Source organism: Berghia stephanieae, chromosome 9 (genome assembly GCF_034508935.2).
Source record: "Berghia stephanieae isolate SIO BIC M18660-M18661 chromosome 9, UCSD_Bste_1.3, whole genome shotgun sequence".
Lineage (NCBI taxonomy): Eukaryota > Metazoa > Mollusca > Gastropoda > Nudibranchia > Aeolidiidae > Berghia > Berghia stephanieae.
Window position 1 is genome coordinate 39,766,533 of NC_088368.1, and position 17,861 is coordinate 39,784,393.

At 35.5% G+C, this 17,861-nt stretch overlaps 2 protein-coding genes across 4 annotated transcripts in view; one reads left to right on the plus strand and one right to left on the minus strand.

The window, feature by feature from the left end:
- The window catches only part of LOC144980233 (uncharacterized), a 164,917-nt gene extending 161,294 nt beyond the window's left edge, over positions 1 to 3,623 (plus strand). For both annotated transcript variants that reach the window (XM_078927836.1, XM_078927835.1), the window contains exon 4: positions 1 to 3,623. This exon is cut by the window's left edge and continues 396 nt beyond it. The gene's annotated coding sequence lies outside the window, so the exon portion shown is untranslated.
- Positions 1 to 17,861, minus strand: part of LOC144980234 (uncharacterized) — a 240,613-nt gene that overhangs the window by 165,392 nt on the left and 57,360 nt on the right. The window lies entirely within an intron of this gene.

Here is a 17,861-nt window from a genome sequence, read left to right on the forward strand (position 1 = left end):
TTCAACAGCCGATGCCTTTCCATCATTACGGGAGAGCACTACAGAGAAACCGCAAAACGTCCCGAACTCGACCTGGTAACAACAGTGATGAATGGCAGGCTCCGATTTGCGGGGCATATCATACGCCTCCTGCGTCTAACTTTTATTGCCTACTTGAAGAGCTCGACAACTAGACCAGCAGGCACTCTACTACATGGGCTGGATTCTATGCCCATTGACGAAATTGTGACTCTAGCCAGGAACAGACGTCCTTGGTCCCAATATGTGGATTCCCTGTGACCGTGACATAGCATAGCACCTATAGTTCAACTCATACATACGCGGCTCTGGGTTGTTGAACTGCTCCTTATTTTTATATACATATTTCAACTATCTTACTGTGTAAATTATAACACGACTGTTAAAAAAGTTTCCTTTTTGGGATGCAATAAATTATTATTATTTATTTTAGTTATGTAGACAACCGTGAGGTACATCAATTTTATCAGACCTGTCTACTTGGAATTGGAAACATTCGAACTTTTCAGGGGTAATAACAACACAGTAGGCATTATAACTACCCTCAAAATGACCAATTTGTTCTTTAAATACATTAAATTTATTATTTAAACTCCTTTATGTACAAGCTTTGGCAACAAAACTTTGTTTTCAAGAAATTTATTCAATTAAAGATCTTTATATATGGTTTAGTCCTTGGAAAATGCCCTTTACTCATATTCTCTGAGCGTAGTGTGACGGAACACGAGTACGTGGCCGCTATGGGGCGGTTTTGAGATTTTGGTGGAAAATGATATTTTATTATCTTAGAAAAGATATAATAGGAATCCAAATTCTTAAATTAGACTATAAAGGCACGAAAAACCACAGTCGAAAATGGTACAGGTAGTAGGGAAAAGTTTGAAAAACGGGAAGCTATTTTGCTATTTTCTCGATATGTCATTTTTCTATGAGTATGGGATACTGTGTCAAACGTTTCTCAGAATCTATTCAATGAAATTGTCTGAAAACTTCCACAGTCATCACATAGATAATGTAGTATGTCGCCATAGAGATATTTTTTGATAAGATATGTGAATTTTGAATAATAATCCTAATTCTGAATATTTAACATCAATTTTGTCATAACATTTTGATTCTCAACTTTGTAATGTTCTAATAAAAATTACATAAGCTAAGCCTTAAAATCTGTCTATGGTGACGCACTATGGTACAATGTTGACAAGAGGGAAGAATATGGAGGTCATTCCTTCATTAGTTTTTGTGGAACGTGGGCCAAGCGATTGTTATATATATTTTTTTTATTTCAGACCCCCAAATTAGTTCGCAAAATGGGTATCAACACATATAATTAAACTTTTTCACCATAAATGTTGCTTTTTAAACTATATTGATGATACAGAATGATTAAAACCGTCCAATATTGGTTATTAATTAATTTTTATTAAAAGAAAAGACCCAAACCGCCCCTTAACAGCGCAGTCTCTGTCCGAAAGAGTTTTAATACCGCCTAACAAGTGCCGTGTCTCGTCCTACATGCCAAGTGTAGCTGTTAGCTAGTGACTCCTTGTTAAGCGCTTTGAGCACGTTTAGTGGATATTGCTCTCTATAAAATCTCACGTTTGTTTTTCTAAATATTATTATTACTATTGTAAAGAGATTTTGAACCGAAGTACGTATAATTGCAGGTCTGATAACCGAACGGGATTATGGGCTTGATTCAACATCGTTGTAGTGGACAATATATCGCGTCGGTTTGAGAGTATTTCCATTGCATCAATGAGTCCATGACAATTTGGGCTATCAGGCCTGTAAATAAGAGAACGTCGTTTTGAACGAAACAAAAATGAATAATATATCAAACAGCTTCCAAAGTGAAGAAAATACCAAACACGGAACGTTTCATGCTCAAAACCCTTATTCGGCCAATACCTTACCTTACCAGAGTTCTGTCTCCCTACAGAGGTTGAATGTCATGGAACGTCAGTCTTCACGCTCAAGGGCCATTACGCAGCAGTCGATTATCTTTTCACCAGTTGTTGCATCCATATTTCCTATCCAGGACTTCCGTGTGCCTTTCTGCCAGCTACTTTTCCCTCTAGCACCGATTTTTTGGATGTCTTCAAACGTGTCCAAAATAGTTCCGTTTTTTTCATTTTAGCTTCTGCCGACCGCTTTTTGGACCTTTGGGCTGCATCAATTAGAACCAGAATGTTTCATTTCTCTCTGGCCCATGTTACTTTCAGAACTTTGCGGTATATACACATCTCAAAGGCATCAATTTTTCTTTCTATCTCCTTCGTTATGGTCCATGTTTCACAGGCATACGCACTATTGTTTTTGTTTATCGTTTTAATCTAGTGAGGATTTTTCTCATTTTCATGAAGTTTGTTTTGGCAATGCTGATTCTTCTTTTGACATTCGGTAATAAATCTGCCATCTTCTGTGATGTACTGGCCGGGGTATTATAAGCCTGTGCTTGTTCTATTCCTGTTCTATCTACTGTTATAATGGCTTTATCTTCTGCTCGAGTGAATACCATTATTTTCGGTTTTTGTATATTAATTTTCTGTCCATACGTATTACTTATTTTGATGGTTTTAGCTACTAGTTTCTGAAGGTCTTTTTTGTTTGTTGTCAGTGTCATGGTCTAAATGAGTGCTTAAGAGCTAACTCGACTACATTCATAAAATAATGATGTGAAAAATAAGGCCACCAGAATTTGCTAGTTACTTTTTAAAATAGGGAACAAATGACGAATTGATTTAAGCTGATGGAAATAAAGAAAGGCGACATTTAATGAGATGAATGTTCTTATAAGTAAATAATTATCACAGAGTTACAAATGATAAGATGACAATATTACATAACTTCTGGATCTTGAGTTTAACGTTGTGTAGAGTCGTGAGGTCCTACTCCCAGGCAGAGGATTTGCTTGTTGACGTCATATAACAACACTCCTGCCAGTGGCTGGCAAAGGTAAACGGTGAAGTTCCGGCGTCTTGATATTAGAATCAAATACTGGATTTCTGACCAAGTCCCGAAAGCAAGATAAAAATGTTTAAAATATAAATTATATGAGGAGGAGAGCGATTTGGCCGTCAGTGCATACATAGGTTATTGAGAGAAGTGAGTGAGGAAGAATAAATCGATCAGCTTTTATAATAAGTGGCTACGTGACAGAAAGTAGAACGAAAAGTATTCACTTATGTGAAATGAATTCAAAGAGAAGGCTACTAAAAGAAAAGATGATCTAATATTAGAAGGTAAAGTTTTTCTAAGCATACCGAAATATAACTGGAGTGAGATGAACTCAGTTCTTAATACAATAAAACTTTAATAAAAATGCATGTGAATCATTATTAATGTGACAGTCAGCAGTACTGTATCGTCTGCATACCTCAATTTATTGATGTTTCTGCCATTCACAACTACACCCTGCGTCATCTCTATTACTCTGAATATAAATTCTGTTTATCAGTTACAAAGTCACGGTTTTATTGATTACTCCAAGGCATTCGACACTGTAAACAACAAAAAGCTGATTAACCCTTTAAGTAAAATAGATAGAGATGAAAATGACACTGCCATTATAGAAAACATGTACAGGACCCAAAATACAAAAATAAGAAGCAAGAATATATTCAGCCAATAAGAAAACCCCAATAAAAACAATACATTACTTAACGCAGACAGACAAACCAAATCCTTTTTTTCAGCGTGGGCGACCGAAGAGTTTCTGGAATGACAGAATATATGAAGGACAACAGACAAAGCCGAAAGGACTCTGCTGATCTGATGACGTCTTCACCAAACACCCAGCTTCGAATTATTGGACTGGAACCATCAGGGCAGAAGATCAAGGGAAAGGCCACGAGGAACATGGAGAGGAATTAAAGAAGCTGATATACAGAGAAGTGATAAGACATGGAATGAGATTTTTTTAAAAGTTAGCCCAGGATAGAGACGGATGGAAACTGTTTGTCTGTGACCCAGGGTGAAAAAGGCAATGATGATGATGATGATGACTTAACTCTGTCTTTACCAACCATAGGAAAATCGTCCCATTCGTTACGATCCAACCAGCACTTTTATCATTCTGAATTCTTTTGTAAATCACACAATTTAAAGAAAAATGTTTTATTATAGCTATAAAAATGCGGCACTGTGTTGTAGAGTTCATTTTGCTGATCAATGTTATGCATAGAATGTATTTGTTGCATTTCTGTTTGAGTAAGAAAAAACAATTTTTGTGATGGGTGGGGATAATTCTGAAAATGGCTGGGAAGGAAAGGATTCAAGAAGTAATTGGCATCTTATGATTCAATAATATGTAACCTATTCGTGATTAGTCCTCTGAAGGACTGGAAACATAATACGTCTAATGATTTTGGAACCGGAAGAATTGATAGCGTGACTTCAATACTTCTCTGCCATATTAGCTTAACAATATTGTAGACATCGGCGATGAAAGCACCAAAATACCAAAATTAGAAGAGAGAATATATTCAGCCAATAAACATAAACAATAAAAACATTGATACATTACTTAAAGAAGTAATTGGCACCTTATGATTCAATGATATGTCGCCAATTCGTGATTGGTCCTTTGAAGGACTGGTAACATAGCACTTCCAATGAGTTTGGAACCGGAAGAGTTGTTTGCGTGACGTCACGACTTCCTTGCCCTTTTAGCTTAATAATACCGTGGGAATTGGTGATGAAAGCACCGAATTTGGTACAAAACATCTTCAAACTCAGGTGTAAAATGAGTACCTGGCGGTGTCCCTGTTGAAAGTAAATTGTGATATTGCCTAACAGGCGTCGTGTCTCGTCCTACAGGTTAATTGTGTGGCTATGTGGTCTAGCGGTATGACACTCGCCTTCGGATCGGAAGGTAAAGGATTCGAATCCCTTTCAAAGGCGCATAGTTGAGTCCTTGGAAAAGACTTTTTACTCAAAAAATCGCACCGAACTCCGGAGTAAAATGAATACCTGGCCGTAAACAGCGTTGCCCCTGTCGAAAAAAAAAAAATGATATCTCCTTACAGGTGTGATGTCTCGTACTACATGTTACATGTTGCTATTGGTCAGGGAGCATTTGTAAAGCGCGTTGAGCACGTTTTGTGGATATTGAGCTATATAAAAGAAAGTTCAAAGCTAAAGCTCAGTCGGAAATAAATTGTGATATCGCTTAACAGGCATCATGTCTCGTTCTACGTGTTAATTGTACCGCTATGTGGTCTAGTGGTATGACACTCGCCTTCGGATCGGAGAGTAAAGGGTTCAAGTCCCGCTCTGAGTCGCATAGTTGAGTCCTTGGAAAAGGGTCTTTACTCGCATTCTCTCACCGTGTTCAGCCAACATCAATACTTAACATTTAGGACGACACATGATGCCTGTTAAACAATATTACATTTCCTTTCGACAGAAACAAAGCTGTCCACGGCCAGGTACTCATTTTATACATGAGTGCGGTGGGAGAATGTGAGCAAAGAGTCTTTTCCAAGGACTCAACTATGCGCCGAGCGAAACTTGAACCCAGGACCTTTCGACCCGAGAGCGAGTGCCATTCCAATAAATCACAGAGCCCTACTACACATTGGAAGTTAAGCCACTACATGGCAATTGAAACCTGAATTAATATTAATAATAAAAATGATGATGATAATGATAATAATAATAATAATAATAATAATAATAATAATAATAATAATAATAATAATAGTAGTAATAATGATAATAATAATAATAATAATAATAATAATAATAATAATAATAATAATAATAATAATAATAATAATAATAACAATAATAATAATAATAATAATAATAATAATAATAATAATAATAATAATAATAATAATAATAATAATAATAATAGTAGTAATAATAATAATAATAATAATAATAATAATAATAATAATAATAATAATAATAATTAATAATAATAATAATAATAATAATAATAATAATAATAATAATAATAATAATAATAATAATAATAATAATAATAATAATAGCAGTAATAATAATAATAATAATAATAATAATAATAATAATAATAAAAATAATAATGGCAGTAATAAAAATAATAATGGCAGTAATAATAATAATAATAATAATAATAATAATAATAATAATAATAATAATAATAATAATAATAATAATAATAAATAATAATAATAATAATAATATAATAATAATAATAATAATAATAATAATAATAATAATAATTAATAATAATAATATAATAATAATAATAATAATAATAATAATAATAATAATAATAATAATAATAATAATAATAATAATAATAATAATAAATAATAATATAATATTATTATTATATTATAATAATAAGAATAATAAAATATTAACAATATAAATAATATCAATAATACAGTCAATCCTTACTTCACAACCACCTCAACCAAACAACCATGAAATCTTCTCTGTTGACATCTTAGAGTTTTTCTCATTATTTTCCATCTCTATAGCGACCCTTGTCTAAAGCGACCATGACCCAAAAAGATGTTACATTTTACATATATATAAATCGATCTTTCTGTCAATCTACATATCTCCAGTTATCCACCAATCCATCTATCTGTCTATCTATCAATCCGTCGATGTTTATATCTCTATATTTCTATATGTCAATCTAAATATCTCCATCTATCCAACAATCCACCTATCTATTGATCTGTCCATGTATATATATATATATATATATATATATATATATATATATATATATATATATATATATATATAATATATATATATATATTTCTATCTGCCGTCTTTAAGACGGGACACCAAGTTATTAACATTGAGGGCTCACAAAAAAGAACTTAGAAAATCTCGATTCATATCACAGCAAAAAATCACGTCGCGTAATAGAAATCTATTGGCCAGAGACTATTACAAATACTGATCTCTATGAAAAAACCTGGGTCCAGCACCTAAGTACAATAGTAAAAAAAACAGTGATGGAGGCTATTTGGTCACATCTTAGGCCGAGAAAATAACATCCCTGCCCATACTTTAATGACAAAATATTTCCTTCATGGCAACAAATATGTAGGGAGACCACCAACATCAATATTGTAACTACCCTGAACCAGGATCTCTATACATATCCAACATTTCTCAATTCAGATGAGGCCGGCTTAATCCCTGAAGAACTAAGAAATACTGCAGTGTCCTCCGTACTAAAGTCACAATAAGATCTTGACTCCCTAAAAACTCTGGGACAGGACCGAGACAGTGGAAACAATTAACAACATGGATGGAGAGAGCAGCTATACATATCGACCATGACTGAATCACACATTTCTCAGAAAGCGTCATTCGAACTGCGAAGCTTACTACTACTACAACAACTAACTTGAAAGGAACGAAACTGAGCGCAGACCGAGAACGCAAGTCTCCAACACCTCACACTGGCGATAAAGTGGATTTTGTATATCTGTGCCCGAAAATGAAAAACGTCAATAACAAATTAATTATTTAATCACAAATTTCAACTAGTTTATGATAATCTACAATTATAAGATATACGCATTAAAAAAATTCACATAAACATATGCTCGTTTTCATATTTAATTTTAGCATTATCTAGAGGTCGTCTCAACGCAGTTTTATCATGTAGTCGTCATAACGACCCCAATACAAATACAGAAATATTAAGTACCACAGCAAACATAAATGCACAGCATCAATGTGAGGTGTTCTTTTGATATTCTTCCTTACTTCCATGGCCCAACGATGGGAGTCCAGATGTTAATTCTTGAGTAAATGAGCTTGACCTTATGGTGACCAGAAACTTGTCGCCATAATGACAATTTTCATGAAAAACACAACTTAAGTCGACCAAATGTCGCCCTAAGCGCAATTTGTACACACACACACACACACACACACACACACACACATATATATATATATATATATATATATATATATATATATATGCAAATTCACAAAAATGTAAAAATTATACAACCAATGAACCAATAGCGACACGTTATGTATTAATTTGATACATTGAGATAGACCATATAGTAGGGGGAATTAGGCTGAATCCGTGCAAATTCGGGTTGAAAGCATGAAAATTTGCATAAGGTTGCTAAGACACATAGAAAAAACATCTCATAAAGAACCACCCTGGCAATCAGTCATAACGTATCGGTTTAAGGCCTTAGATTTTACCTATTAAAGCTATATTATACAAGGGAAATAACTGTGTAAAAATATATATTTTCTTCATATTCATTGTATAAGGGAAAATTAGGCTAAACTGTGCACATTGGGGTTGAAATCCTGAAAATTGGCATATAGGTAGCTATGACCCGTATAAATAACACCTGATATAGAACGACTCTGGCAATTTATCATAACAGTGCGTTTTTATCACTTTTATTTTTTCCTATATAGCATTACTTATTCGAGGAAATAACCACAATGCAATGTGCGTTCTAAAATTTTAAATACACAGTAACCATTTACGATACCTAACTGATGGTTATTTCGTGTTGTAACTAGTAGACAAAAGCGGGAGAGGGGAGAGAGGGAGTGAGAGAGAGAGAGAGAGATAGAGAGAGATAAAATTTTACTCATTACTGTACGTACTAACCTAACTTGTAGATAAAATAGGGAGAGGGGGGAGCAAGGAGTGGGAGTGAGCGGGAGAGACGGAGAGAGAGCGAGAGAGAGAGAGAGAGAGAGAGAGAGGCGGAGAGAGAGAACTTTACTCATCACTGTACTGACCTAACACTCACCCTCACCCCCCCCCCCCAAAAAAAAAAACAAAAAAAAAAAAAAAACACACAACCCGCATCTACACAAGTCCGTGCAAGGCAAACCGGACCTTAAACACTTGCATCGGGTGCCGATACATTCTCTCTTACATGAACATTTGATGAGTTTTTGGGACACTTTTGACAATTCTGGAGATAAGCTCCACAGTGGTTCATGTCGATCGTCACATTTGTTGCAGGGTTCTCTTCTATAAAAGATATAATGTTTGCAAAAGCTAGACTTCTTTCAAGAACTGTGACATCATTAGTATCATCAGCACTGACATCTTTTCAAGCTTGTTTTTTTAAGTATTGTGACTGACAAATTTTATGGTATAGGGCGGTAGTGTGCCTCCTGAGCGACTAAATCTCCTCCGGCAATAAATGACAACATATCAGAATCTGTTATAGATTACGCTATTTCACGAATATTTTCTTCCATATCTGTTGTCATTACAGAATGGAGTACTTCCGATTCCATGTTTTTACAAAAAAAGCACGTTTGTTTATCATAGCCAATCTCTAATTTTGAACGTTGTCTCATTATTCTCGTGGGTTGCGAAATATATTCATTCGGTGACTCCTCCAAGTCAAATGACGAAGTTTGGAATTCTTGTAGGGCAATTCTTTTAGATTTCTTTAATTCTAATCGCCTAATTTTTTTGGCATTAAATTTTACACGACAATACTTATGCCACTTAGCATCATTTTGTTTTAAGCTTTCAATAATCTCATTTTTTTCTGATGAATTAAAAAAAAATAGATACATCCTTCTTGTTTTCATCACAAACCAAAGAATTGAATTGTGTTAAATCTTCAAAAAGAGTTTCACAGCCTTGCCCTTTGTCATACCTCCAGGTGTCCTCGACTTAGAGGGAGATTATAAACGGTCTGTGTTATCTTGTTGGCATGCCAAACCCTTGTCCCAGTCTCTGGGAGCAGTTCTTTTTGCTATTGTATGTGTATCTGAAATCATGCACATTCCTTTATTAGGCATATGCAATATTCTTTCATAACTCTCTTTCTCTCTCTCTCTCTCTCTCTCTGTCTCTCTCTCTGTCTGTCTCTCTCTCTCTCTCTCTCTCTCTCTCTCTCTCTTTCTCTCTCTCTCTTCCGTTCTTTCTGTTAAAGATCCCTCATCATCAGGCAAAATGTGTGCAGTGCCTTACATAAGGACACAACAGTACAAATAGAACATTCTCCCTGTGTCCCTTTCCGGTAAATAACTTAAAGTAAATAACTTGCCACAATACAGCATCATAGTGGTTGATGATGATGATAATGATGATAATTATAGCAATGTAAGTGGTATGCTGACTCTTTACTGACATCAAGTTTGACTTAAAATGATTATAGCAGTATTTTTGGAAAGAAATGAAAACAGGAGGAGGGGAGAATGATCACTGTCATTTGTCAACACCGGTTATCGGCATTTATTGAGCTGTGTTCTGCTAGTCTGTTTTGTCTACCATTCTGCTCGTCTTCCCGTCTGCCCGTCCGTTTTAGAGCAATTGATTAAACTTATTAAATCAGATGCAGACAAATCTCACATTATAGAATATTGATCGCTAGACGTCCTTTAAAACAAGTGGAATTGAATAATATTTACGATTAAATCATTTGTATGGTTCGTGAATCGAAAGTAAAGGGAAAAGAAAACATCCGCTTCGACGCTAAAAATAGTCACCAATAGGAATCCAAAGGATGACGTAAAACAACCTTGGGTCGGCTTGCCTCGAATGTTTATACAATAACAATGAAATACATTTTTGTCGTCCATTTCAAAATTTTCTAATCTTAAAAACCTTGTATCTCAACTAATACTTATCTCTCAGAGTGGTTCTATATCATAAATTATAGGCTTTTGTCATATTCTACAACATATGTAATTTTCATGCTTTCAACCCTGTTTGCACAATTCAATGGTTTTTTGGACCTAATTCCCCCTACTAATACCTCTGGCCTCTAGTCCAAACTTGTGTATGTAAATTAAAAAAAAAAAAAAATTAGATTTAAATCACAGTTCCGCGTTAAAAATTCGAACACCATTTTGCATAAATGAATTAAGGTGGCGTGTTTGTCTTTGTTTTTCTAGATATGAGGCGACATGGAGGACTTAATATATTTGTGAGGGGGGTGATCGCCGTCCTTCATAACTTTCTCCATTTTACTTAGAGAAAATCTCTGAGACGCTTGGCGTCTGATAAGAAATGGGATCCGTATCGGAATTACGCGAAGGCTGCACCAGAGTGGGAGCAGATACAATTGCCAGGAATATAAAGAACCATAGCAAATGGGTCCCAAATCAGGCTTTTTGAGAGCGGTGTCCGCAAGGCGCACCGTACGACTTTGGACTCGTTACCTGCGTAGGAATGTTTATAGGGATGCACCAGTTAAATCATTATTCAGCGATCTTTTAGTCTGAGTTTCCGAACCATGACGACAGTGATTTCATGGCGGGTAATCTTAATCTTGGGTGCATTCCTCTTTATATTTCATTTTTTGCAACACATACAGGTAAACAATTAATCATAATATTTTATTTGGTTATATTTTTATTTTTTTAAAAGTATGTATACAATAGCATTTTGAAAAATACAAATAGTGATACCTCATTAACCAAACAATAGATTTCCTCAGTTGATAAGAGAGACGCGTGCGCAATGCTATGTTGACGTTCTGTCTGTAATGACATGTGTGTAACATGGATCCAAGAATAAACAATCAAGGGCATTCACTCTTCAATTCAAAGAAACAATACAGAGGACATAATTGTGTGGTTACTGCAAATACCATAATAATTACGTAGTTAATTCCCATTCATTACATTCCTTCCGTCGACCATTGAGATGGAAACTTCAATTCAAACAGTGAATGATCCGATATTCCAGAACGAAACCATAATGAGCACGATATATTACAAGCAATAATGGTAATGCGGTTATGTGGTTTAGTGGTATGACATTCGCGTTCGGTCGGAAAGTCCCGGGCCGACCTCGCTCAGCGCATAGTTAAATCATTGGAAAAGGTTCTTTATTCACATTCTCTCACCGTACTCATTTAAAAGATGAGTACCTGGCCGTTAAACACCAGTGAGAAAATCCAAAAATGGGAAGTAAATAAATACAGTGAATAATAAAAAATTGTGAGGGCACAAAACAAAAAAGCTTCCAGTTGGCGCGTAACAAATAAACAACAGAGCCAAGCAAGAAATACTTACGATCCCCCATGATAAAATATATGGTGAGATTGTTCGAGCAGTGATACAAAATAGTGGTGCCATACGCGGTACTGAATTTGTTTCCTCAAACTTTTTCTCTTTTTCTCACACAGTGAAACCCAACCGGTGTTCTTTGGGTCGTCGTTACTTGTATGAGTATGCATGTCTGCTGTTGATTTTTGGCTCATGTAACTGGGCGGAGTTCCTGACATCCTACAGTGGTCAGAGAGGTAGTTTCTGTCTTCTATCCCCTTAGATCTGTTTCCAATTGCTTTCTGTCGTTTCTTTGAATAAGATTTCTTAGTATATGTCCTGACCCTGGCCGAAGACCCTGGCTTGGAGGGAAACTGTCAAATGTATAGTTATAGTTTTGGGAGATATTTTTCCTTGTAAATCATCCCTTTATCATGTAGTATTTCATTTTTTTTAAAATAATTATATATATATATATATATATATATATATATATATATGTATATATATATATATATATATATATAAATACGTATATACATGTATATATATATATATGTATCGGTTTGTAAACACTTGAGAGTATTCATCTTTGTGGGGACCTGTGTTTATGTATCTTGGTGAGATTTTTAGGTAATCTCAAACTAAGTACACGGACAGATTCCTCTTGGAATCTACATCTGATCTCTATTTGAACCATTCCCCTTTGTCTTAATTTTTCTCTTATGCTTTCAATCAAATCTATAGCTCATATCTTTCCCTTTTAACTGGCACGGATATGACCTAAATGTGTCCCAGCGCCGTAAAACTCTTAAAAATAAATAAAATAAATAATTGGCTCACGTTATAATTACGATAATATTCAATTTTGTGATATAACTGTTGTCCAATTGTATCTTTTCAAACTCAAATAAATTGACTCAATACAAGTGTAATGTTGTTTTTGCACATCCGTGTATTATATCAAATTTCCATTTTGGCAACTGAAACACCGTAGAAGCGTCTACTACCTGTCAAATATTTCGCTTGTCAAATCACATTAAGTTTGCCATTGTATGCATTCTAATTTACCTTGAGTTCCTTCTAAATGCAGATCAAAGATCGTCAGTGTGAATAACCTTCTCAAAACGGTTTTATTTAGGGATGGGTATATGATTTCAAGCTAAACTCACAAAATGAAGTGAGTAAAGAAGTGCCGGAAGACAATGAGGATTATGTGACCCACCGTCTGGAAACGATATTATCTCAGGGTGAATCAAACCCTTAAAAGTGAATTTGGAATTGAAATGCTGATAAAGATGAGCGAGATTTATTGTGATATAAGAATTTGTGAATCAGAATTAACTACCAGTGTTATATTTCTAAGGGATGGGTCCACAGCCCTTTTTCCATATAATATGAGGCTAAAAATCGAAATTAAACGGGGTGCTCTTAGTTCACCTAGACACAATACCCCTTTGAGGCAGTGGGTAACATAGATACGTTTCCGAACGTCTCGGGTTAAACTCTCATCGCCTCTAATAGTGTTTGTTCTCTATTATTATTGTCTTCTGGCACCTCCCTACATAAATCTTTTCTTTTTATTATCAATATAACTGATTGCTCCACTCACGTTATCAAGCTTACTCATATAGTAGGAGTAAAAATTAATGACTCTATTTGATTTTTTATTCTTTTCTCATTTTGATTATTTTAAGTTCAAAATCAATTTTCTTCAGTTTGCTCAATCAGGTATAATACCATATTATGGACTAACTGGGTAACAAAGAAAAGAATTAACCGTCATCACAACGTCCAAAATGTTGCTGTACTTATCAATTCGATATTGTAATATGGGCTCCTATTATAAACAGACCGTAATGAGACCGATATAATCGGGGCGCGTATTACAACTTCGAAGACATCATCTGGTGGATCGCACTCTTCCTGTACTCATCCTTGACAGGGTTGGGTAGGGTCATTTAAGATCTTCTGGAGGGAAGATAGGTCACTTGCTGTGTCATCTATCCCTCTATATCTGTTTTTCTTTTCGTCATTATATCTGTATTTGTTCTCATTTGACATTTCTCTTTTTTTTTCTTTTCAGTTAGGGATCCTTAGCTGAGAGGGTGGCAGTCAAATGTTTAGTTCCTTTTGTTTGGAGAGCTAGTATGGTTTTCCCTTTAAAATCATATTATCGTAGTTTTATGTTTGCTTTAAATTTTGAGTTCATTGTACTATGTAAATATTTTATTATATCCTTCATTGCGTAATTCTGTGTTTGTGCATAGATGGGATCCTCATGTAATGTCAAAAGGATACACGGATATGTTACTTTGTTCCCTAATTAAGCAAGCTCCGAATGTCTAAATTTTTCTTTTGCTTCTACCTTCACTCTAGAAATTTTATCCTGCTAGCTTCATTTTTGCTAGTGCTGAAATTACCAAAAATGTTACAATCGCCTTAAAACTCACTAGAAATAAAGACAAAAACATGAACTCATCACCGACGTATAATACTACTACTTCTACTTCTACTACTGCTACTCCGACTACTACTACTACTACTACTACTACTACTACTACTACTACTACTACTACTACTACTACTACTACTACTACTACTACTACTACTACTACTACTACTACTGATCGGACAAAAGAGGTGGTGCTTGATGGAAAAACAGGAGAAAAATGGTGAGTGCTATCTGGAGTGCCTAAGGGAACTCTATTGGAACCTCTTTGCTTCCTTATTTTTATTAATGACTTTGGCAAAATTATATTTAATACACAAAACTTTTCGCAGACGACAGTCTATTATTCAGGACGATAGAAGATTACGACGATGCAAATGTTCTGCAGTCAGAATTAGACTCTCTGATACAGTAGTTAAACTCATTGCAAATTAATTTCTATCCTGCAAAATGCTCTGTGATGTCAATCTTCACCGAGTAAAATCATTGAGGTTTTACTCCAAATTGTTGGCCCAAACACTTAGACATGTAAATGGTATAACGCACTTTGGAGTCACTTAAATAACACCCAGCAGTTGGAACATGAACTTGTGAGACCTATTTTGGAGTACGCTTGTACTGCATGGGATCTCTACATGATTAAGGATATAAAAGCCTTTGAAAAATGTCAAATCAACTGCAAGGTTTGCTACACATTTTCGAAAGACGTAGCCGGGGTGTGTGACAGCCGTTCTAGATACACTAAGATGGCCACCAACCCAGTAACGTAAAGAGGACGCAGGCATATATATTATCCCGAGAGGCTTAGTGGTGCGTTGTGCTTAGGAGTACAGCATGTTTGGGTTTTTGGTTTGCTTTTTTAAACAGGTATCAAACAAGACTGAATTTATTTTTGAAGACGAATGTTGACTCGCCTTTTCATACAATGTGTCCTTGTTAGAACTCAGGGGGGAAGAATTAACAAATCAAACTCTCACTGTGCCCACCAGGGTAGTCTTGTTGGTGAGCAGGTGTAAAATGTCAGTTTGAGGTTTGTGATAAAAATTGTCCATTGTAAGGTTTCTTCCAATTTCAATAATGGTTTCGTCAGTGTGCCGTTTAATATGGCCTTTTTTGGGACATCTCTCTCATTGTAGAGTTCACAACGTTGTCCGAGTCATATAAAAAAATGAATCTCATATTTCTTAGCTTTAAATGGACTGTCTATTGAAGGAAGGGGCAACGTCTTATCCACCGGTTAAACCGCTCGACTTTGACCTGAACGCAGGTCCTTGGACTTATTTTTGCTAAAGTTTTCCGTGGAATGTGTCCCATATATCTCTCATCATGTTATTCTTCATCATCGTATCATCATCACCATCATCATGACAAATTCTCAGATACAAGCCCCGAGAAAGACAACCCTACGATAAGGACAAAAGGAAGAAATCACATAGCACTAGACAAGCATCACACTTCACACGAGACCAACTAAAGTGAACACTACAATTTGGGATCTCTCACAAATTAAGTTTTCTCTGTACTTGTCCTACTTCACAGCTCACAAAAAACGGGCAATGCTATAAATCGAGCACACTTTTTTTCGGAACGACTATGGTTTGTTGTCTATGTCTCGTGTGTGTTGTGCCGTCAATAGAAGGTCGGCCTTCGTCACGATTTATGACACTCCCAACAACCCGGCGCAACACAGAAATTAGATACATATCACACAAACACACAAGCACACAAACACACACACAAAACACACACATACACACACGCTCCTTGCATTCATCCCTCTCACACACCGCTCCCTCTGATATTACGTATATTACATTTTTTTAAAAATCAAGATAATAATCGTCTACGGTATCGAATATCTCGAGGGCGGCAAAAAACAATTCACTTTCACTTACTTTGCTCGGGTACCGATAGCTGAGTTGGTAGAGCACTCGTTTCACACGTCAAGCGAGCGAAATTTATTCCGGGTGCAGTCGAGATTTTTTCTGACCCCCCTGTCCATCCAACAGTGATTGGGTAGCTGGGTCTGTTAGATCTGGTGGAAAGTACTTTGCGATAGATTAGCGTACATACCAAAGGATAGCAAGCAATTGCAATTGTTTGTTTGATGCTGTAGAAACCAATCATCACAGAGTATCAAAATATCCCCCGACTCACAAATAGGGATAGTTCTTTATTTTACTATATGTCGTTATCTAAGTGTTGAAGTGTACTGCCATGAGATAACAAAGTCATCACCGACAAGGATTAAGGGGTAAATGAACGAAGTACGATTAAGGGGTAAATACACGACGTCACGAAGTACGATTAAGGGGTAAATACACGACGTACGATTAAGGGGTAAATACACGACATACGATTAAGGGGTAAATACACGACGTACGATTAAGGGGTAAATACACGACGTACGATTAAGGGGCAAATACACGACGTACGATTAAGGGGTAAATACACGACGTCACGACGTACGATTAAGGGGTAAATACACGACGTACGATTAAGGGGTGAATACACGACGTACGATTAAGGGGTAAATACACGACGTACGGTTAACGGGTAAATACACGACGTACGATTAAGGGGTAAATACACGACGTACGATTAAGGGGTAAATACACGACGTACAATTAAGGGGTAAATACACGAAGTACGATTAAGGAGTAAATACACGATGTACGATTAAGGAGTAAATACACGACGTGCGATTAAGGGGGAAATACACGACGTACGATTAAGGGGTAAATACACGACGTACGATTAAGGGGTAAATACACGACGTACGATTAAGGGGGAAATACACGACGTACAATTAAGGGGGAAATACACGACGTACGTTTAAGGGGTAATTTAACGACGTACAATTTAGGGGTAAAACACGACGTACGATTTAGGAGTAAATACACGACGTACGATTAAGGGGTAAATACATGATGTACGATTAAGGTTGATGAAATCTTGGTGGTACTTATTGTTCCTGTTATGAATCAATATAACGATACGCAATGTTTTAATAGGATAATGGTTGGGCACTTGCAGCTACTATCTGTCGTCAGTTTCTCGAAGATTTACAAGTAGCATTGTTACGGTGGCTTGTGTTATTCTCAAAGATCTACAACTGCTACTACTACTATTACTACTACTATTACTACTACTACTACTACTACTACTACTACTACTACTACTACTACTACTACTACTACTACTACTACTACTACTACTACTACTACTACTACTACTACTACTACTACTACTACTACTATATATAATAATAATAATAATAATAATAATAATAATAATAATAATAATAATAATAATAAATAATAATAATAATAATAATAATAATAATAATAATAATAATACAAAAAACAGGAGCAACCCTAATACAACAATATAAGATTTAGGTGTGTGGGTGAGT